Below are 25,049 nucleotides of genomic sequence, written 5' to 3'. Positions count from 1 at the left end.
TTAGCATCAAGAATTTAATTATCAGGGTGATTCTTTTGCACATACCTTGAAGGAGGATTTGGATGAGAGCATGTTGCCATTACTTCTTTTACCTGTTTTGATTCCTCATATATTTCTTCTTCACCCTTGCTATTTATTTGATTTATTGGGATGATACATCTTGGTTGTTTCTCCTTAAGTGGTAAAGATTCACCCACTTTTACATCAATGATATCTACAATTTTGCATAATATGTTATTATAACATTTATAATCTTTGCTCTTAGTTGAATATATTCAAAGCATCCCATCATGAGTTCTAATATCACGCTTACTAATATTTTCTTCATTAATTTTGATGTAACATTTACTACCAAATACTCTGAAGTGATTTTTTGAGGTTGATTTTCCATACCAAAACTCGTAGCGAATTTTGTCAAAGTTTGGTATGAGGTGTTCTTTATTTAAAATATGAATCGTTGTATGAACAACATCAACCCAAAAAGTGTTTGGAAGGCTTCCACCATCTAACATTGCTCTAGCCACCACAACACCATGCCAGTTTTTGTTGTTGGGTGTTTGTAATTGAGAATTCTCTTCTTCTTCCATGTTCTTCACAAAAACCATCAAGCTCTCTTGAGGTAAACTCCCCACCTTTGTCAAGCCTTATGCATTTCAATTTACAATCAATTTGATTTTCAACAAGATATTTGAAGACATAGATTTTATCAAATGCTTCATTTATCTCTTTCAAAATTGTAAACCAAGTCCATCCTTTTTCAGGTCTTCATAGTTGTGATTAATTTTCAATATGACAGATACCTAGATGTAGTCCAAGCTTAGACATCCTCATTATTTAGGTGAGTCTAGGAATTTGGTATCTAGTGCCCACATTCTTTTGTAGCAACACTGCACCAACAGATGCCTCACAACTCATATAGCACATAAACTTGTGATGGTGCCCACCTTCACCTTGATGGTGGTGCTAGGTCTTGGATTTATGGATCCAGGATTCGGTCCCCACTTCACTTCACATTTGGCGCCTTGACACTAGTTGGCCAGATTGCTATATAATGCTTTTCCACATTACATTTAAATGGATATGAGTATTTAAGATTTTGTCTCTACTTCAATGACCAAACACTTTCACATCTTGACCCTTAGATGCCCAATTGGCCTTTTATCTCCATACTCAAAGATTGTTTAAAATCATTGAATTATTTAACATTGTAAAGATTGACAAAACCATTTCCTAGCACGAATCTCTAAGTCTGTCACATCATCTACCATGTCACTGCCACAACGTTTGCCATGTCGTCTCTCTACCAGCTATCATGCCACATCACTTCCACATTGTATCTATGAAACCTATGATGCCACATCACCGCTACGTCATTGCCACATGTCACTAAAAAAAAGGCACTTTCCCACCCTAAAATGTCAAATCCACCTACCACATGCCATGACCACATAATGCCATGCCATTATTTACACCACATCATAGCCACCTAGATAGCTCTTGTGCTACCATTTAGATGCTACCTACATTGTCATGTGTGAGTTTGAACACCCAAAGGAGTTGAATTCAACTGCCATGTGCCCACACCTTAGGGTGCCATGTCATCAACATACCACATGTTTTCCATGTCAACCTTTTTTTCCACTGCCACCTCCCTCCACCTGTGCGACCATGTCATACTAGGACCCAACTTTTGTTTTGGTGCTGCGAAATGCAAGATCCAACTATTTTCATAACAATTTCCCTATTGCTCTCCCAAAGGCCTAGACACTTTGATGCCTATATGAGTTTTCCCAATGCGAATAACTTCCAATATCCATCCCATTCGACCCTCGGATGACCAAATACCTTGGAACGTTGATCATTTGGAGCTATGCTTGGGTTCCGTAAGCTCGAACTCGGGGTTTCTTCATCCTTGTGGAGTTAGACTAAGTGCCACATACCATTGGAAATCACTATGAGTGGGCTATCAAAACACAAACTTTTCATGGTCTTTTGAACAAGCTATATAGACACAATAATGTCTCCAAAGATAGACTACCAAGGGTCCACATCCAAAACTTAGTGAACAAGCTAGAATTGGAACACTTAGGAATGAAAGACATCTTCATGTATACAACAACATCAATGACAATAAATACTGGACAACATTCCATTAAACTTGACATAAATGACAAAACTTGAAATCAATAACTACAACTACCAATACTCTCAATAAAATATTTTTACAACATCTTCATATTAAATTATCATGTCACAATAAATAAAACAACTACCACATCTTCATATTAAATTATCATGTCACAATAAATAAAACAAATACAATGAAGATGACATTTTTTATGTTTTATAATACTTTTAACTAACACAAATCACACATATATATTTTTTTTATTTTTTATTTTTTATAATAATCAACATTTATTTTTTATTGAAATATTTATTATCAAATAAAACTTGAATACCGAAAGAATTACTCATCTCCCTGGTTGATGCAACTCTGGGTTTCGCATATGCCAATACGCATTTGAAACAGATCTTGATTGTACGGATATGAAAACGCGTCTGGTTGGATCCCTGCAATGGCTTTCGCTACAACATAGTTGTGTATATAAGAGCATACAAATGATAGCACATTTTGCAAACATTACAGAGTGTATTGTCTATTTACATACTCTTCTGTTCATGTTCAAATCGATTTGAGAAAATGGTGTATACCTTCACAGTAATAATGGAGATAAAATGGTACAAACTTTAAAAGAAGATGCTTCTTTGAGGTGTTTTTCTTTTGAAAATAAAGGAAATTGTGGTAATATTTTGATAAATTTCTGTAGAGATTTTTCATAAATCTGGTTATTGCTACCAAACTTCAAAATTTTTGGTGTTCCAAAAGTTTTCGGTGGTGTTGAATTTATTTCCACCATCAGCAACATGATTTAAACACTACTTCTGCAAGATTTATTAAATCTGTTTTGTCTCGGAATAATTCCTAAATCTCATGTCCGTTAAAAATAGTGTTTAATCACTAAAAACAATAAAATAAAATTCAAATTCAAATAATAATTACAAAAATAAAATAAAATTTATATATGACAATAGAAAAATATATAATTTAAAAAGTTAAATTATTTATATATATATATATGTGCCAAAAATATTTAAAATCATACGAAAGAAGCTTGGAGATTTATTTTGGAGATTTATTTTAATAGATTTTTATGTAGTTTTTTAATATTATTATTATTATTATTTTTTAACTTTTATATATATATATATAGATATATTAATTATTATAATTTTTAATTTAAAATATTTATCTTTATACAATAAATATTATTGCAATTTAAAATTCTAAAAACCATATTATTATCATTCTCTTTAAAATTTAATTTTAAAATTTTGTCTTCCAGCCATGCTCATTATTAAACTTATAAATTTAAACAAGTTGTGATACTAACTTGGAAAAAGGACATAGTATGAGGAAATTTTTTTATTGTTAAAAAGTATATTTAAAACCTTACCAATATATATATATATATATATTTTCTATGTAAAACTGAATCTATTAATGAAAACATAATGTATATTTTTTTTCTATGTAAAACTAGATCTATTAATGAAAACATAATGTACAGTGAGGCCCTAGCCTCTGCGGGTCTAGGTCAGCCATATGACCAATTTAAACAACAATAATTAAAATCGAGACTGCTCCCGAAGGGGAAACCAGTCCAAAAACGAGATAAAGATAGGTACCTTCTTCCCATGCAGGGGCTACTATTCTAGAAATCAAAATTCACTGCCATGGTAAAATTCAAAATTGACTGCCAAAATTAACCACTGTAAAATATCAAAAAAACAAAAAACACAGAAGACCGAGCTTGACAGATGACCTGTGGCATGCAAATGCTAGGTATCTTAGGACGGTGGCTTCTCTTCCATGATCGGACACCCATACTCTTCTAAATCTGTATCCTCTACTTGCTTGCCACCCGTGGTGTCCTGTGTCTCTCTGTCATCAACCTGAATGCCTTTGGCTTTGCTGGTGGGATTCCCTCCCAACGTCTTTGAACCACTCATGGATGGATAATCCTTGGTTTTCTGTGGATGGCTTGAGCTCGGCTCTCTCTGAACTTTTTTGTGTGACTTAGGAACCTGGTTCTTTGTAGGGTTGTAGGTTGGAACAATGCACAAGCCTGCTTCCTCCCTAAAATACACTAAGACGATGGCAATGACAACCGGTTGGTCCATGGAGCATGGAAAACAGAATTGAGCGTACTGGGTAGTGGTAGTAAGATTGGTTGACTGGGTGGTTCTGTTAGTCTAACGAACCTCACAGGGGCGATCTCGTCCTCTTCCACTACACGTATCGGGATATCAGCCATGGAAGCGGGAAGAGGAAGGGCTGGGGAGCGGGGAGGCCGACAGGGAAGACGAAGCGGAGGGAGACGACGAAGAGGGGCGGATGGCGCTACCACGACTATCACCACGCCTGCATCTCATACGATGAAGATGACACATATTGCTCTATGTGGGATGTTGCAGCAAGAAGTGAGCCAAAGTGGCAGGAAGCGGGGTGAGAGCAGAAAAGGTGATACTGTAAAGAACAGGGGAGGTCAAGTCCACGATAGAGGCAGGGGCTGAGGCCTCAATTTGCAGGTTGCAGTGTATAGACTGGGAGAAGTGATAACCATTGCCCAGGTCGATGCAGCATAGCAGTCTTCAACACCTTCCTGTTGTAGTTCGCGAGCTTGGCTCTGTCATGGTGGGGTGGCAAGAGTAGTTCAGAGGCAGAATGGAGGAGTTTAGAGGGCTTAGCTCCATGTTTTTATGCTTACAGGGGAAGTCTCAATCCACATAGTTCTGCATTAAATTCTCACAAGGGAAGGAACAGACTTCCATGGGGCTCGACCACCTGCCAGGCCGGCGTCGTATCTGCCTTGAATGCTCATCTACCACCTGCATCCGGGGGTGTTGCATCATTTTGCACTAGTGTGTTATATTCTTGTTGGTGTTTGGCATCTTTTATTATATCCAGCGAGCCTGTGTATAGAGTTCGATCACTGTTCACCCCTAAATTGGCTAAGAGGTTGGCCACTTTGTTGTCATCTCTCTTGATGTGTTTGAAGGTGATTGCTCTATTGGTTGCAAGCCAATGCTCAATGTGTTGTAAATGAGCTGCGAGTCTCCAGCTACAGGACAACTTGTGTACTGGAGTTCCCTGAAGAATTTGATTGGCCATATTGATGAGGATTTGTGAGTCTCCTTCGATTATTAAGGGAAAGTAGCCATGCTGCTGAGCGAGGTGGAGACCTTGCCACAATCCTTCCAGTTCCGTAGAGTTATTCGTGTCCCATCCTGATGTGCCTAGGAAGAGCAGCAAAGGTTTGCCATAGTGATCCCTGAAAATTCTGCCATGTCTGGCCTAGCCTGGATTGCCTTTAGAAGCATCGTCAAAGTTTAATTGGGTGAATCCTGGAGGTGGAGGATACCATTTACTGGAAGAGTGGTGGGATGGGATGGATCTACTAGGATGTTCTTGAGTCTGGATGAGCCCGAGGTTCCAATTCTTCTAGATGGTCCATTCTTGCAGATCGGAGGGAAAGTCATCATTGCTCCAAGATTGGAGCGCTAGAGTTTCCTGAAGGTTACTGCACAGATTGCTCCATATGATCTCTATGGGGGTGGTTTGATTCCTGAAGATACGCCGATTCCTTTCCTTCCAAATTGTCCAGATGAGGAGGCCTGGAATGATTCTCCATAAGGAATTAAGCAGGGGACTTTTGTACGGATTTTTAGCCCAGTGACGAATGGTTTGGGTGATGTCTTCTTTAACTCTACCATCTTTTTGGCATCTGAAAATTTTTTTTTCCCAAAGTTTGTTTGCCAGGTAACAGGAGTCCATGAGATGTTGTATAGTTTCTTCCTATTGTTTGCAGTTGGGGCATCTTGAGGGGCCAATTTTTTTTTATTTTTTGTTTTTTATTTTTTCCTTAAGTTGTCCCAAGTGAGGATTCTTTTATGACATAACAACCATAGAAAGGTGGAGACCTTGGGCCATATATTAGGAGACCACACTTTGTCCCAGAGAGGGTCTTTGTTATTTTGAGTATCAATCATAAGGTTGTACGCCTCTTGTGTGGTGAAAGTTCCACGTGGTTTGTAACCCCAACATAGGATATCCTTTTCTTCAGAGAATCTGATTCTCCTATTGGTTAGCTCTGTGTCCATCTCCTTATACATTATCTCTATGCCATGCCTGATGATGTGCTCTGCTTTTTACCATTTTCTATATCCCTGATCGAGGGTGGGAGTCCAGTACTGGTTGACCGTTTTCCATTGGTGAGCTTCCTCATCCTCTATTTGTGGTAGTGTGATTAAGTTGTTGAGTCTGGGTCTTTGTTGCCACGAATCCATCCAGAAGTGGGCATTGTTGCCGTCCCTTATTTCCCAAAAGTTGTGCTGATGGATCATGTGTCTATGCAATCTAGCCACATTCCAAATAAGGGAGCCCTTTCTCGTGTCTGTGAGCCTGATCAATTCTTCATTCAATCTGTTGTTAGCATATTTGGCTTTCCATAAGATTGCCCAGGGCGTGTGGGGAGCTGAGAGCCACTTCCACCAGATTCTTGCTCCCATGACTGCATTATTGTGTTGAGGGTCCCAAAGACTGATTCCCCCAAGATTTTTTGGGAGGCAAACTATTGCCCATTTGATCAATGCCCATTTGCGATTATGTCCAGCAGATCCCCATAAAAAATTCCTTTGAATATCTTTGATTTTTTTAAGTATCCATTTAGGCACTGCTAGAACAGAGAAGAGATAAAGAGGCATAGATTGTAGTACAGCCTTGATGAGGATAAGTTGACTTGCCATGTTTAGGGCTCTAAATGTCCAGGAAGTGAGGCGGGCTTCCAGTTTTTCTAGGAGCAGTTGCCATGAGGTGTGATTAAGAGCAGAGTCAGTTAACGGGGCGCCAAGGTACTTGGAGGGGAGACAGGCGACAGAGAATCCTAGAATGTGGGCTATGGAGTTCTTAGTTAAGGCAAGAGTATGAAAAAAGAAGATATGGGATATTATGGTGTTGATGCTAGCTCCAGAGGATGCTGAGAAGTCGTCAATGAGGGACTTGAATTGCCGAGCTTCCTGGCTCGAGGGATGCCCAAATAACATGTTATCGTCCACAAATTGTTGGTGGGTGATGGCAAGGGAATTATGAAGGGATATACCTCTAAGCTGTTGCTCCTAGAGTGCATGCTTGATGGTCCTACCCAACCCTTCAGCCATAAGAACAAAGAGAAAAGGGGAGAGGGGATCGCCTTGATGGATGCCTCTTGAGGGTTGAAAGGGGGTGGAAGGAATTCCGTTGACCAGAATGGAGAAGAAAGTTGAGGAGATTAAGCTCATGACCCATCGTACCCAAGCATGAGAGAAACCAAATGTTGTTAGCATTTTTTGAATGTACATCCAGCTCAACTTATCAAAAGCTTTTGAGAGGTCAATTTTAAGAAGCATACCTACTTTCTTGTGGTTCTTGAGAGAGTGGATGATCTCATGAGTGAGGATGATACCATCTATGATTTGCCTTCCTTCCACACAGCCCAATTGTTCTGGCGAGATGAGCAGTGGCAGCAGCGGCTTCAATCAGGAAGCTATAACTTTAGATATGATTTTGTAGATGACATTGCAAAGGGCTATTGGCCTGAATTTGTCCAGAGTATTAGAGTGCTCCACTTTGGGGATGAGAGTAATGAAAGTTGCATTAAGAGAGGGTAGCATCCAATGGAGGGTTCTAGATTCTTCCACTACTTGCCAGACCTCTTCTTTGATGACATCCCAGAATCTGTGAAAGAAGTTGGAGGTGAAGCCATCTGGGCCAGGAGCTTTTCCTTCCTTGAGCTATTTCATAGCTGATTCAACCTCCTGTAAGGAGACTGGACGAAGTAGTAGTTGATTGTGTTCCTCTGTTATCACCTTCGGGATATATGGGAGAATCTTGTCAATTGCTGGTTATCTGTTGATGTCAGGTTCTTGATGAACTGTTTTGAAGTGCTTAAGGAGTTATTTTTCAATATCCTCATGATCTTCCAATCAGTCTCCCTTCTGATTTTGAATTTGGGTGATGTTATTATGCATACGCCTTTGGATGGTAGTACGATGAAAGAATTTTGTATTCCTCTCGCCTTCCTTTAACCATCTTATTCGGGATTTCTATTTCCAGAGGATTTCCTCTTGTTTTTCTCTTTCTGTGATCTATGTCTGTAGGTTCTTTTCTTGTTCTATGAGGGCTTCAGTCCTTCCTTCTGTTATGATGGTTTGTTGGAGTTTCTCCATCTCCTGATCAAGGGCTCTTTGAGCTTGGAAAATGTTTCCAAAGGTGGCGTGGTTCCACTGTTTGATGTGCGCTTTGAGGAATCTAAGCTTTTGCTGAAATTGAAACATTTTGGAGCCTGCAGGGGGAAGGAAACTTTTCCATGCATACTGAACTAGATCTTTGAAAGTTGGATGGTTCAACCAGAAAGATTCAAAGTGGAAGGGTCTTCGAGTGGAGTTTCCTGGTCTTTGCCATTGAAGCGAGATGGGCCAATGGTCCGATCCTAAGAATGGAAAAATTGAGGCTGAGAGGTCTCCTCCCAGGTGGATAGCATTATTTGAAATCAGAAATCTGTCTAGCCTTGAAGCAATCTGATGGGGACCAGATCTTTTGTTATTCCAGGTGTAGATGCCATTGTTGAAGGGCAGGTCAATTAGCCAATTGCTTTGAATGAACTCCTTGAAATACTCACTTTCATTGTCCAGTTTGATTTGGCCTCCTCGTTTTTCTTCTAATTTAGTGATCATATTGAAGTCGCCCCCCGTAATCCAAAGTGGATGAGTCCGAGTGGCGTTGAGCAGCGTGAGCATGTCCAGAGTTGTTGTTTTTTCCACAGCAGCTTGTGGGAAATAAACATTGGTAAGGTGACCATGCACATTGGTCCCTATGATATGGAAGTTGGCTTGTATGAAATGATGGTTTGCATGGAAGTCTATGAGCACAATGGCCTGTGCATTCCATGCTATTGCTAATCCTCCCAAGGCTCCTATAGCATCCACCGCCATTGAGTGACTACCTAGCCAGGCTTTTGAAAGAATGGTACTGAGAGAAGTACTATTACATTTCGTTTCTTGCATGAAGAAGATATGAGGTTTCTCCTGTTGTATCAAGTGTTTGATCATTCTGTATTTCCTAGGGCTATTTATCCCTCTTAAATTCCATGATGTGAGCTTCATGGTTCAAGGTTGGGGAGCGGCCTGTAGTACTTTGTGAGTTTAGAGTATCTACCAGAATCTACCAACATTTCCCCGATGAGGATAGTTCTTTGTAGATCTGTCTTTCTCCCTCGTTTCTTGGTATCCTTGGATAGGTTCTTTCCATCCCACTGACTTCCTAGTTGGATTCCTAAAGATTGTTGTTGATGTGCTCTGGAGAGGATAACCTCTAGACTTTCTAGCTGTCTTGCCAGGATTTTATCAAATTGTTTCTGCTTGCATGCTTGCTCAAGGCCAAAAATGTCCAAGTCTCCTAGGTCAATACTTTCAGGCTCTTCATCCATCTGCTTGAGCTCTCGGCCATGATATCAGCTGCATGCTTGGGATTAATCAGAAAGGTATTGATGTCCATGCCATTAGGTTTCCAAGCCGAATCTTTAATGGGAGAGGAGATGGGGAGAACTTGGGTTCACTCGGGGATTTGGGTAGGAGATGAAGCTAAATGAGGGTTGACAGAGGGCTAGTTGGGAGTCTCCAAAGAGTGCACGGGGGGCTCAGAGACCATTGAGGCAGGCTGAGCTAGAATGTCAAAGCTATTGCTGGTAGAGGGAGAAGAATTGCTGGCAGGGGGATTTTTTGGTTGAGTAGTAGGCTTTTTATGGTTCCTTTTTCAAGAGTTCACTTTAGTAAAGCCATCTTGATCAGTTTGCCTAGAGGAGGCATTGGAGGAGGGCTTGGCATTAAGCGGGCAATCCCGGAATAAATGGCCATGAGCGTGACATTTTTTGCATCTAAATGGAACATGTTCATAATCTATTGTCTGAATCCATTCAAAATCATCATGAAACAGACTTACCGAGTCTGGAAGAACTTTGTTCAGATGCATGTAGACATAGATGCGCACATAGGAAGTATATCTTCTAAGTTTTGTTTTTTCTGCAACTTTTATAAACTCTCCCAAGCTGTTTCCAATCTCTTTTAATGATTCTTCATCCCAATATTCCAACAACAGGGAATATAGCCGGATCCATACTGGTGCCAAGCTCAGATCTTCTTTATCTGGATTGAATCTTTCGATCCAATCACATAGATAAAGCCCAACAGTTTTGAATAAATAAGGGCCACCATCTATGACCCTATTTCGATCCTTGATGTAGTTGAATATCGCTGTAAAGAACCCCTTTGGTCCTAACTTCAGATTGATGTGCCCTTTTGGTTTCCATTTGGCTGCTATCTAGCCCTGTAAGGCTTTCTCTATTGGCCAAAACCCAATAAATTTCCCAATAAGGGCATGATCTTTCATGAACTGGATCTGGGTGTTGATTCTTTGACTGGGCAATTCAATCTTTGGTGGTTCGGCATCTACAGGTTTGCAGGTCGCAGAGGTTGCTTTGGGCATTTCATCATCGCCTGCAGCGTTTTGCTGCCTGTCCAGGGGTATATCTTCTGTTTCCTGTGGTCCATTATGTAGATCATGTTTATGCTGATCTATTTGCGTCTGTGAGGTAGAGGCCTTGTCAAATCCGTTCTTAGCCAGAAGCGCAGGGTTCATCATTGGGGGAGGCCCAGAGTCCTCCCCCGACAGGGTTGCCATTGAGGCTGTACTATTAGCTGGTGTGTGTATCTGTCAGAAGTTGTAGAGTCAATGATTTAGGGGCGCATTGCTCAGTGCCTAGCTCCATTGCAGGGTTTGGGTAAACCCTAAATCGCCATCCTAGATGCAATGATTTTAGTGTAGATGTTGATTTCTAATTACATCGGATTGCTTGCACTAGATGTAAAACCGTACCAATATATTATTATCATTCTCTTTAAAATTTAATTTTAAAATTTTGTCTTCCTGTCATACTCATTATTAGACTTATAAATTTAAACAAGTTGTGATACTAACTTTGAAAAATGGCATAATATGAGTAAGGCAAATTTTTTATTAAAATTTTTATTTAAAACCGTACTAATAGTCAATATCATAATACAAAACATGTTACAATTTTAATCCCCATAAAAATAATGATTCTAGCAATACCAATATTAGATTAAAAACTTGGTTTTAATGTTTTTATTTGTAGCTTGACATATCATAGTTGCAAAAATTTCTAATTTAACACTGTCTTTCCATCCACAATCCCCAGTTAGACAACACATACCCTCCCCTCCCTCTCCAAATTAAAATTGTAACTTTTTTTATTAATGATAAAAAAAGCCACTCAAAGTGATTTTTATGAGAACTCTAGAACAATTTCCTAAAGTAGACACTTTGCATTACAACAAGTTCTACTACCTATTTGTATTCATTTTAGTGGATTTAATTGAATTACTATAGAAGCTTCCTTACTTGAATATAGCCTTTTAATATTTGATTTAATAGATAAAAAATTAAATGAGAAATTGATTATGAAATCTTTGACTGAAGTGAAACAATAGATATATTCATTCTTAATGGGTGAATGTCTACCATCAGAATCATTAATGTGATTTGATGGTATTACTTTCTCTACTAAATTTTAAAGTTGTATTTTTTTGTATTTGGTAGTTTTTCTTTTTAATTCTAGTTTTACTTTAGCTAAGGTTAACATTCGTGTAGTCCCAACATTCTTAATAAAGTTTGGGTAGGCTCACTAATTGCACAAAAAAAAATATGGGGAGAGAAATGTTTCACAATAATCATGGTCACGTTAGCTTCTAGAATATATATTGAATAAAAAGTGCAACATATCGACCCGCCTCGAATGAATGTTTATATATGTGTGTGTGTGTGTGTGTGTGTGTGTGTGTGTATAGGGAAGGATGTTGAATATATAAATATCATAGCACATTTTAGCCATACACTATCATAAACAAACATAACAACTATAATTTCTGTAGCATGAACTATGAATTTCCCATTACATGAGAAAATCCATCAGCTATGATGTTAGAAGTATGAGACATTAAATCATCATATTTCTACTAACCAATATGACAAAAACATTCCCACGATGACTTTAGCAACTCAAAAGTAAGATTTCAACACTTTTAAATTGTTACTATTATTGCTAAATTATTGTCATTATATTAGGTGTTACTATTATTATTGTTTTCATTATTAATCCCATTTTCACTTTGGGCTCTCTAGTATAGGTTAGCACTTGCAACATAATAACCCCTAATAATTCCTCTTTTCGAGCAAGTGTTCTTCACCAACCCAAACATTATCACATAATCTTAAACCTTCGCTCTCCTAGAAACCTGAAAAGAATATTAACCATGAATTAAGCTAAAAAGATATAATCATGGATGAATACTACCTTGTATACTCTAAATTATTTTAGAATGTTCAAAGATGACTTCCCTTCTTAAAGAAAAACTTTATTAACAACTTTCAAACATCTAAAGTCTTTCATCTCAACTTTATGAGCTAACTTATTCAACATACAATCATGGAAATTCTATGCATGTATCTTAAAAACTTATAAAAACTAAAGCAAAAAAATTTCTTATCTCTTTCACGTCAAACTTATAAATTAATTTTTTCCATCGTTGAAATTCTACGCATTTATCTTAAAAACTTATAAAACCTAATGAAAAGACCTAAGCAAGTTTAACTCCCTCTTACTCTAGATTTATAATTTTCAAAACCCTCATTGACAATAACCACTCATTTCATTTTCATGATTATATCTTAACATACCTACTCTAAAATCTATTGAAAATTGGAAAGATATTCCTCTATCATCTTATCATGTTTAATGTCATATATATTCAAAAGAAAGTGAATTATCCTCCTACCTACCACACATGCCATATATTATCTTCATTATTGAAAAGATAACTACTACATTTGTACACAAATTTAAATGTTGATGACAAAATGGCACTATAACATTTAAAACAATAAAAATGATTGAAAATTACACCATTTATTTTATTTTTTTCCTTGATAATTATTGTAATTGTGACGATAGCTTCATAACACTGTAATTGAGAAAATAAAGGGCCATTAACTTTGACTATGACAAATTCTTCGACAAGGACAAAGAGTTAATTTATTAACATGCAAAATATCCAACATATGCCAAAACTATGTTAAAAATGAAAAGGAACAATTCATTTTAATAGCGGGAATTATCATAGACTCTCTATGTTGGGATTCAAGCTTATAAGGGAATATCCACCGCATTGCTTAATGAGTGTATGGGCATTGAATTAAAGTGGACAAAACTTTTGATGAGGAAATTGAATATTTCCTTCCAAATGTGAATTAATAGTTTATGCCCAATGAAAGATTTTGTGACGAAATATTACTTATCACGTCAAGATTATTTTTTTAAGAGCAAAGCATGTAACATATAATTTCTTTAACTTGTTATTTAACACTATCAATTTTCTAATTTCTTTAAGAACAATATGAATTTTCTTAGTCAGTGAGGTATATTTATCTAGTATTTTTATTTAAATAAGTATCTTGAAACAATATAAGAAAGATTTGAATAAAAAATGTAAGTGGAATTCGCTTTAGTATAAATAAAACCTCAAAAGTGGTGTGTTGTATCCAATTTTTTTAGACATATATTCTAATTTAGGCCTTATTTAATATTGATATTTGAAGCTATAAAATAAACCACAAGATTCTCATCATGTGGTATGAAATGGAGTACTATGCATTTTTTTATCCATTTATTATTTTTGGGTTTTGTTCATGTGATATGAAATGGAGTAAAATATATTTTTTCATCTATTTATTATTTTTGGGTTGGAATACAATCATTACTTTTTTCAGCCAATTTTAGGAGTTGGAATACAATCATCACTTTTTGGAGCCAATTTTAGGGGAATTTTTCATATTTTTTTTTTTTAATTTGGGATCTTATAAATTTTCAATAATTTTTTATGAATTAAATAATATTTTTAGCAGTTATTTTGAAGTCTCATTAGGTGATCTAGACAATGTGTAACACACAAGAGTGTTAACATTGTCAACTTGACAACTACTCTCTTCTATTTATTGAAGGACACAATTGAAAATATCTTTTATTTATTGAAGGACACAATCGAAAATCGGAAGGTTCACTATTAGGGTCCAATGATCATTTAACCAAAGGATATTAAGGTAAATTCTCCATGAGGATCCTCCAAAAAAATCCATTTGATAATGATATGACATGCTAGGGTTTGTAGTGGGTGAAGGAGTAATTTCAATAATTAGTTTCAAAGGTCATATGGTTCAATCTAAAGGCTAGGGTTGGCCTATGAAGTCTTATATAGGTTAGTTTATCCCACCAAGCCAAGAAAATTCAAGGCTACAAAAATTAGGTTTTTAGTGTGGCAAACTATAGTGAAGTGAAAGTTTATAATAACAACAAATTTATCCTTTAAAATTGGATAAAAATGATATGGGATGAAGGAAAAATTCAAGAGTAAAGTAAGGGAAAAATTATAAAAGAATTTAATTGCCAATATAACTTAGAACAACAAATAGAATACGACATCAATCCTAGAAAATGGTTTAGAAATGCATAAAAAACTAGTATTATCTTGTTTAATGCACTTGAAAAAATAAATAACCTAAGCTTAGGGTATACATTAGCAAGTAATTAAATTATGAAAACACAATATTTTGTTTATTTTAATCCTAATTTACCAGAAGACAACATTAAAAATAGGCTTTAGGTTTTAAAAGAATAGAACAAATGAGACAAACTAATCCATTCTCAATCTATAAATTGAGACTAGGATACTAATGTTTATAAGGTTTCTTTTGTATTGATTCTAAATATAAAAAAGGAAAATAAACTAACTTATCCTATAATTTTTAATCTAGGTTTGAAAATTTTCAAATGAATAAGGGAAATATAAACCTATCTCGACTCCTCAAATACTTAGTAGAAGGGATTATTGTTAGTCTTTACATTACACCCAAACCCGCAGGCCTTATAAAACTTCCCAACCATTGTCATTACATGTTTAAGTGGTCCGATGGTGGATCCCGGAGTGGCGGTTAGTCCTTGAGATTGATTCGCAATTAGGTGAGTGTTAAAAGCCAACACTCTGCCTCAAACGCAAATCATGGAATCAAACCTCGACAAGGACTCTGATGCCATGTTACGTTTTCCATTACAATAAAACATATATGCTTTAGTAAACTTCCAAACCATTATGATTACCTTTTTAAGTTTTCCTAGGGTGGATACCAAAGTGGCAGTTAATCCACTTGATCGATTCCCAATGAGGTGAGTGTGAAAATCTAAGACTTATCCTGACAAGAGAAAATGAAAAAATTACAATATAAACTACTACTTAAAATAAAATACGTCCCATGGAACATAAAACGAATATAAAGCTAATTAACCAACAAAATTTACTATGCAAAATCCAAGATCCACCATACAAATCCCTAAAACAAAAGCACATCGCACACAAGATCCACCAATGAATGTCACTGAACTAGACATTCATTGTGAGCTAGAGAGAAATATCACTAATTAAGAGTTGTAATAATGAAAGTATAACAATGATCCATAGGAAATAAAATACCCTCATTTATGTGACCATAACTAATTCAATTTTCCCTCAATTATACTAGTAATCCTTGAAAATAAATTTAATCCTTCATACAAGGTGGATAGGTCGCACATTGACACCAAGAGACAGCCAAATCAATAAAATAGCTTAAAATTATTCCTTTATTATCCTACATGTGTTAATATAATTTCCTTTAAGGGTGAAATAGTAAACCTAAAGATGTCCATAAAATAGTGCAATGGATAACTTAAGGGATGTACTTTGTTCTATAAGTCATGGATATTGACTCAAATTAGGTGGCACATCTTCAATATATCTCTCCAAACCCTATGTAATCATCCAAACGGCTAACATCATCATCAAATGAGGACCTAGGGTGATACCCTCTAGCTAGAGCATGACATTATTGAGATAAAAGAAGTATCTACCAGTCTAAAGGGGTCCCATATGATGACCATTATCAATCACCATCAAGATAAGTGCAATTCCCATCATGAAAGTATCATGCGAAACTAGGAATGTTTATCATCTCAAGGGTGCACCATCTCTCAAGTTAATTTAGTAGTGCCAAAGGCGAATTTCTAAAGTCACGGGATCCAAGGAAGATCGCATCACTGGTATTGAGTCCTCATCAAGGAAATTTATCCTCAAAGGGGCTTGAATATCCTCCATTTAGATTCCTACATTATCATGGAGTGTGGATGAACATGATATAGAAAGTGCCAGAGAAGCATCATTTATCCCTAAAGGGACCCTAGCTACACCTGTAAAAACCACCTAAAACTATCTCAAGGAGTTAAGAGATATGAGAATCATTGGACATAAACAATAAAAAAATCAAGATGGACCATATTCAATATTAAAAACATTAAATTACTTCATACAAGCATCATCATCAAGTGTTCTACTAGCTTATGATTGTGCACAAGTTACCTCACCGAGGCATGAAAAGGTTAGTACATGATCTTATTATGTGCTTGCAACCCAAAGTGGAGGAATAGTTCCTAGGTTGAACCTTTTGTTCGCATTATGACACAGGTTTGGTGCTATGACACAGGTGTTGTCCTTGATGGAAACTCACTAAAATGACAGATCATAGCTCAGTCTCTCATAATGAAAGAAAAAGAGATATATGTAGGTTCCTCTTAACCAAGGCATGTATACACATGGGATTGACAATCAAAAGGCGTGTATACGTATGCACACACTTTCATGCAAGAAAAAGCACGTACATGTGGGAAAACTTATTTTTTGGTCCATGGTATTTAGTCCTTGGTATTTGGACCTATGGTTTTGGACCATGGTATCTCGTCTGAAGTGTTGAACTCAGGTATTGGGTCTATGGTATTGATTCTCTATGGTTTTGGACCATGGTATTGAGTAAGGCCTAAGACTATAAGAGGGGAATGAGATCATTAGGCAAACGAGTTCACTCAAGCATTGAATATCTTATGAAGAGCTAGATCTGGAATACTGGCCATTGGTTTATGTGCATAGCTGGATCTGAATCAAGGAGGAACCTGAGCACAGGAAGAACGATACGTACTATTGATGGGTCAAGATCTTAAGGCTTGAATAGTAGTATCTTTGTGTGATTTTGATCTGTTATTTTTGGTGCATGACTTGATCTATAAATATGATAATCTGGGTATAATTGATGTCTGAATAAGTGAAAAGGGTAAATTATCTTTGAGAGATCTATACGCAAGTTCAACACAGTAGAGGCACGTATACACACCGATTCATTAATTCAAAACATGATATATGTAAGTTGGCCTTAATACAGCAGTGTATGCATGTAGGTTCTGCATGTTGAAGTAGCGTACATCTCATGAAATATGTTTTAGCTACTTCTGTTTACTACTGCAGTGTTCTGGGTTCAGGATTGGTTCTGGTTATTGTTACTATATTCTGGTTATAACTTTCTAAGAAGTGATTGGTTGATTCAGTATTGGTTTGTACAAAGGAGATTGGTTGATGTAGATATACTTGATGTTTGATTGATGTTATTCATGGATCCAGTCTGAAAATTTATGAAACGTGGTCCCTAGAAGAAAAGAGAAGGTTGTAGCCTTCTGTAGGTCAGCACCTATGTATTAGTACCTCAGCTAGTACAAGAGCTAAGGGGGTTGCAGCTCCCTTCCAGGAGAAGCTGGAGAACGAGAGAAGGTTGTAGCCCTTTGCAGGTAGCAGCCTGCGTACTGGTATAAGGTTGCACCAGTATAGAAACATTGTAAAAAGAAGTTTTTAACTAAAAGAAGATAGAGATGAATTGCAACAGGTGGTTTTCACCCACATTGGGTTTCCACCTTATATATTGTGTTCTTGTGTATGACTGTCTGTTCTGTTTTACTATTCCTAGTTACTGGTTATATGGTCCTGACACACAGATTAATGATCAACGTCTGAAGAATAAATTAAATTATTAGTCTGCAAGTTATATGCGAGTTTCCTTAACTGTAGTTGCGTATATACGTCGTTTTCACTAACTGAAGTAGCGTATGCGAATCTGATTATGAAATATAATTGACTAGATAATACTGATTCACCCCCCTCTTAGTATTATTTCTAACAATTGGTATTAGAGCAGCTCCTTCAGAAAAAGCTTAATCACTTGAAGGAAGATCTATCATCATGAGCAACTACGAAAAGGATGAATCGATTAGGCCACCAATCTTTGATGGGAGCAACTTCGTCTATTGGAAGGTAAGAATCACAACCTATCTCCAATCTCTTGGTATAGAAGTTTGGGATATCGTGCAAGTAGGATACACATTTCCATCAGCAACTCCTACAGATACGGTCGGTAAGAAGTAGTATGAAAAAAATGCAAAGGCTGTCAATACTCTATTAGGGAGTTTATCTCAATCAGAATTTGTCAAGGTTATGCAGCTCAAAACCGCAAAAGAAATATGGGACAAGATCATTCTAAGCTATGAAGGAGACGATCAGGTAAAATGTGCAAAACTACAAACTCTCAGAATTCAATATGAAAATCTCAGAATGTATAATGAAAAAAGTGTGGCTAATTATTTCTTACGTATAGATGAGATTGTTAATCGTATGAAAAACTTGGGTGAAAATATAAAAGAAGTTACTTTGGTGGAAAAGGTTCTAAGATCTTTCTCTTCTAAGTTTGAATCAAAAGTCTCTGCCATAGAAGAAAAATAGGATCTATAGAGTATTACCATGTCAAAGCTGCATAGAATCCTAAATGCTTTCGAAATGAGAAAAGGGTAACCATTGGACAAGAGAGAAGTTGCATTCAAAGCTTCAGGAAAAGTAGATCACAATGAGTTAGGACATATGTCAGAAGGAGAGGAAGAATCAAACTTTGTTAAGAACCTTCAACGAGGTTCTAGAAGATTCAGAGGTAAGCTAGCTTTCAAATGCTTTGCTTGTGGAAGAGTCGGTCACTATGCAGCAAAGTGTTCTCATAGAGATAAGCTTAATAAAGGTAAAGAACCAGTTAGATGGAACAGAAAACATAATGTAAGTAATAAGAGCTATTATACACATGAAGACAGTGATGGGTTTTCAATTAGTGATGAAGATGAACAATGTAATGATTATAGAATTTTGATGGCTTTTGAAGATGATGATTTCTTGGATGCTATAGATGAAAATGATCTCTATGATGATTTATAAACTTAAAATCTGTTTAGAAGAAAAGAGTATGATTATAGATACTCTGACATTCCAACTTGCTGGAAGGATAAACACAATGAAAAGTTAGAATGTGAAATTGTGGGACTTAGAAATGATATTGAGAAAACAAAAGCTCTTAATCTTAGATTTGCTAAAGGATCTGAAGCTTTAGATGATATTATCAAAGTGCAACGTTCTCCACTAATCAAGACAGGTCTTGGATATACTGAAGAAGCATATCAAGCACAGAAGCCATCCACCTCCAAAAGTTATCTTGATGCAGCAAGGAGAAGTGAACAGGTTGAAAATTGACAGAAAAGGCATAAAGCAGATCACCAGGTAGATCATGGTCAATCTACCTCAAGGATGAACAGAGATCACCAAGTATGTCAGGGACAGTCTACTTCAAGGATGAACATAACAGTTCAACAAATGGCTCGTGCTGTGCTTTGATGAGTCTGGAACTCCTGCAACCTTTTGGGGTGAAGCTGCATTTCTACCGTTACTATTCTGAACAAGAAAAATGTCCGAGTGAACAACACTCAAACTCCTCATGAACTTTGGTATGGTAGGACTCCTACGGTAAAATACTTCAAAATTTCTGGAAGCAAATGTTACATCAAAAGGACTGATGAAAACCTTGGCAAGTTTGAACCTAGAGCAGATGAAGGCATTCTCCTTGGTTACTCTCCTAAAAGCAAAGGTTATAAGTGTTACAATAAAAGACTTAGAAAAATTATTGAAAGTATTGATGTAGTGGTTGATGAAGAAGGAAACATTCCAAGGCAGGTAAAATCCAAAGATTTCGAAGATGATGAGGACTATCATTCAACATCAAATTAGACTAACGATGAAGAAGACACCTATGAGGAACTAGAAGAATAGATAAGGGTAGAAGAAAAGAATCCATCTAGGTACATCCAGAAGAATCATCTAGAAACTCAAATTTTGGGGCAGAAAGAGGCAGGTGTACAAAGAAGAAGAACTATTTCAGAAGCTTCAAGCTATCTAGCATTGCTCTCCTCCACTGAACCACGAGATGTAAGTGAAGCATGCAAAGATGAATGCTGGGTCAAGGCCATGAATGAAGAACTTGAGTAGATTGAAAAGAATAACACTTGGGAGTTAGTTCCTAGATCAAATGACAAGAATGTCATAGGGACAAAATGGATATTGAAAAACAAGCTGAATGAAAATGGAGATGTTATTAGAAACAAGGCCAAACTTGTTTGTAAAGGGTATGCGCAACAAGAAGGTATAGACTTTGAAGAAACTTTTGCACCAGTTGCCAGACATGAAGCGATAAGAATGTTTCTTGCTCTTTCTAGCTTTCAGAAGTTCAAAGTATATCAAATGGACGTGAAATCTACCTTTCTGAATGGAGACTTGGAAGAAGAAGTGTATATTGAGAAACCAGATGGGTTTATCCTTGGAAATGATCCAAAACTTGTATGCAGACTCAAAAAGGCTCTCTATGGCCTTAAATAGGCTCCAAGGGCTTGGTATTATCGTTTGGATAAGTACCTCCATCAACAAGGTTTTACAAAAGGATAAAAAAATAGCAATCTATATATAAAAATTGACAATGATAAGTTACTAATACTTGTTCTGTATGTTGATGATATCGTCTTTGGTATCAATGAAGAAGACATGAGTCAAAACCTTTCCTTGGTGATACAAAAAGAATTTGAAATGTCCCTGCTTGGTGAGCTCACATATTTTCTTGGTTTACAAGTCCAATAAAACAAAGACGGTATTTTTCTATCACAAACCAAGTACCTCAAGCAAATCTTGAAGAAATATGGGATGGAGGATTCGAAACCAATATGTACCCCTATGGTAACAGGATGCAATCTCAGCGCAAATGATGAACCAGCAGCAGTACATCAACCAACCTATAGATCCATGATTGGTAGTCTACTCTATCTAATAGGTACCCAACCAAACATCATGCATGTAGTGGGAATAGTTGGAAGATTTCAGGCAAATCCAAAGGAAACTCATCTTCACGAAGTTAAGAGAATTTTCAAGTATCTTCAAGGAACTCAAAACTATGGGTTATGGTATCCTAGAGATACAGATCTCACACTTCATGCATATACAGATGCAGATTGGGCAGGGAGCATGGATGACAGAAAAAACACTAGTGGTGGTGCATACTTTATGGGTTGCAGATTAGTATCTTGGTTCAACAAGAAACAAAGTTCAATTGCGTTATCTACAGCTGAAGCAAAATATGTGGTTGCTACATCTTGCTGCACACAACTCCTTTGGATGATGCAAACATTGCAAGACATTCAAATCACTTGTACTCCACCTATCTCCATTTTTGTGATAATACAAGTGCAATCAGTATTTCAAAGAATCCAGTCATGCATTCGAAGACCAAGCACATACCTATCAAATTTCATTTTCTCCGAGAACAAGTTCTTGAACAAAAGGTCAAATTGGAGTATGTTCCCTCCCAAGAAGAAGTTGTTGATATAGTCACCAAACCACTACCCAAGGAGACATTTGAATACCTCAGACAGAAGCTGGGAGTAGTTGATGCATCATCTTGCTGTTGAAATTATCTGTTTCAGAGAATGATGGTTGTACGGAAGTTTCATGAAGCGTATCCACGTACATACGCAAGTTTCTGTGGATACAGTCGTGTATATGTTGGTTTGAAGAAAAACAGTGGGGCCAAACACAGGATGAAAAGAGTTTGATATGGGTCTAACAGAGACCATCTGGCACAAGTTCAAGGGGAGCATATACTTCTAATAATGCATTGTTGGCATTATCTTAGAAGATCTTGGTTCAATTTCATAGCTATTTTTGTTTCAGGTGGAACAGGTGTAGAGGGATATCATGGTTGCCGGTCTGCATAATGATTGACAAATGCTGCTAGTTGCTGATAACTATCATAGTCTTTTCTTAGATATTTAGTCTCTATATCATGTATTTCTTTTATTATCAAGGTCATGTAACGACCTATGTTGGTTTCCCCACTATGCCTGGGATGGATGATGTAATATTCTTGTTTTATCATGCGTAAACTTTTGGTGTATCCCCACTTGGTTGGGTGGATGACTGAATATTGGTGTATTCCCACTTGGTTGGGAGATGGATGTATGTATAGAGTCTTTGGTGATAGTAAGGTCATTTATGTCATGTTTCTTCTTATAGAACATCTTTTTACAAACCTTGCCTACAGGGGGAGCATGGACAACACAACATAGCAGAGATTTTAGCATGCACTCAGGGGGAGCATAACCCTTTGCTATTGATGACAAAGGGGGAGAATGAATTTGAGTGACTTGGGGTTTCCATCAAGTCCAAAGGGGGATATTGTTGGCATTATGACATAGGTTTGGCACTATGACACAGGTGTTGTCCTTGATAGCAACTCACTCAAATGACAGATCACAGTTTAGGCTCTCAGAATGAAAGAAAAAGAGATATACAAAGGTTCCTCTTAACCAAGTCGCATATACACGCGGGATCAACGATAAAAAAGCGCGTATATGTATGCAGGCACTTTCATGCAAGAAAAATCACATACATGTGGGAAAACTTATTTTTTGGTCCATGGTATTTAGTCCTTGGTATTTGGACCTATGGTTTTGGACCATGGTATCTTGTCCGAAGTGTTGAACCCAGGTATTGGGTCCATGATATTGATTCTCTATTGTTTTGGACCATGGTATTGAGTAAGGCCTAAGACTATAAAAGGGGAAGGAGATCATTAGGTAAAGGCATTCACTCAAGCATTGAATATCTTATGAAGAGCTATATCTAGAATACTGGTCATTGGGTTATGTGCATAGCTGGATCTGAATCAAGGAGGAAACTGAGCACATGAAGAAGGATAAGTACTATTGATGGGTCAAGATCTTAAGGTTTGAATAGTAGTATCTTTGTGTGATTTTGATCTGTTATTTTTGGCGCATGACTTGATCTATAAATCTGATAATATGGGTATAACTGATGCCTAAATAAGTGAAAAGGGTAAATGATCTTTTATAGATCTATATGTAGGTTCGGCACAGCAGAGGCACGCATACACGCCGGTCCATTAATTCAAAACATCGTATATGCAAGCTAGCCTTAATACAATAGTGTATCCACACAGGTTCTGCATGTTGAAGTAGTGTCTCATGAAATATGTTTTAGCTACTTCTATTTATTATTGCAGTGTTCTAGGTTCAAGATTTGTTCTAGTTAATGTTACTATATTCTGGTTACAGCTTTCTGAGAAGTGATTGGTTGATTCAATACTGGTTTGTACAAAGGAGATTGGTTGATGTAGATATACTTGATGTTTGATTGATGTTATTCATGGATCCAGTCTGAAAATTTATGAAACGTGGTCCCTAGAAGAAAAGAGAAGGTTTTAGCCTTCTGTAGGTCAGCACCTACGTACTAGTACCTCAGCTAGTGCAAGAGCTAAGGGGGTTGTAGCTCCCTTCCAGGAGAAGCTGGAGAATGAAAGAAGGTTGTAGCCTTCTACAGGTAGCAGCCTGCGTACTGGTATAAGGCTGCACCAGTACAAAAACATTATAAAAAGAAGTTTCTAATTAAAAGAAGATAGAGACGAATTGTAGCAGGTGGTTTTCACCCACATTGGGTTTCCACCTTATATATTGTGTTCTTGTGTGTGACTGTTTGTTCTGTTTTACTATTCCTGGTTACTGGTTATATGGTTATGACACACAGATTAATGATCAACATCTGAAGAATAAATTAAATTATATGTCTGCAAGTTATATGTGAGTTTCCTTAACTGTAGTTGCATATATATGCCGTTTTCACTAACTGAAGTAGTGTATCCAAATCTGATTATGAAATATAATCGACTAGATAATACTGATTCACCCCCCTCTCAGTATTATTTCCAACCACTTTCATTGATAGGTGTAAATGATAAGTGTTCTGGCTTGGGGTTTACTTCATCAAGGATGTCATATTCTTACACCAGGTTATGAAAACTATTTTCCATGAAAACATTTGGAGAGGGAGCACTTAGCTACATGATCTATCTTCCATTACCTTTTTTTTCCTATCCCCTCAATCTTTCCCTTTTATTTCTTGATTTGATATAACTTCTTCTAGAAGATTTATTTATTTATCGAGTAATAATTATAAAAAAAAAATTCCGTCAATATTGGATAGTTTATGACTTCATCAAGTTCAACAGGGTTATTAAGAGTTTATTTCACATTTATAAGAACTTCCATATAATTAATATCTCTCGAACCCTTCGAATTTTGTTACCTCTTCTTACATGAAATTTTCATACTTTTAGATTATGTGTTTGCATGGGCCTTTTCAGGATGAATATAGAGATATTTCTCACCAACATCTCCTCCAACATGTCATTCATTATTCACCCCTCTAATCATACCTAATTCTTATTTCGCTTGTGTAGAAGAGGCACTCTTACATGTTTGGGTGATAGCGGAAACTTGTACATTAATTTACTTCTTCCCTCTCTACATTATTCTACATTGTTGTTGTTATGTATTTGTATACATTTTAATAGCCATATATTTATTTCATATCAAAATTTCCTTTTTATCAAGAGTATTTTGGTCATTATCACATGTTCCTTTCGTGTTTTTTCAGTAAGCAAGTTTCCTCATCTCATAGATGATATATGTTTAGTAAATATC

This window comes from Pinus tabuliformis, chromosome 6 (assembly GCF_031772625.1).
Source record: "Pinus tabuliformis cultivar Carrire ecotype Pingquan chromosome 6, CPIR1, whole genome shotgun sequence".
Taxonomy (NCBI): Eukaryota; Viridiplantae; Streptophyta; class Pinopsida; order Pinales; family Pinaceae; genus Pinus; species Pinus tabuliformis.
This window is presented reverse-complemented; position numbering follows the sequence as displayed.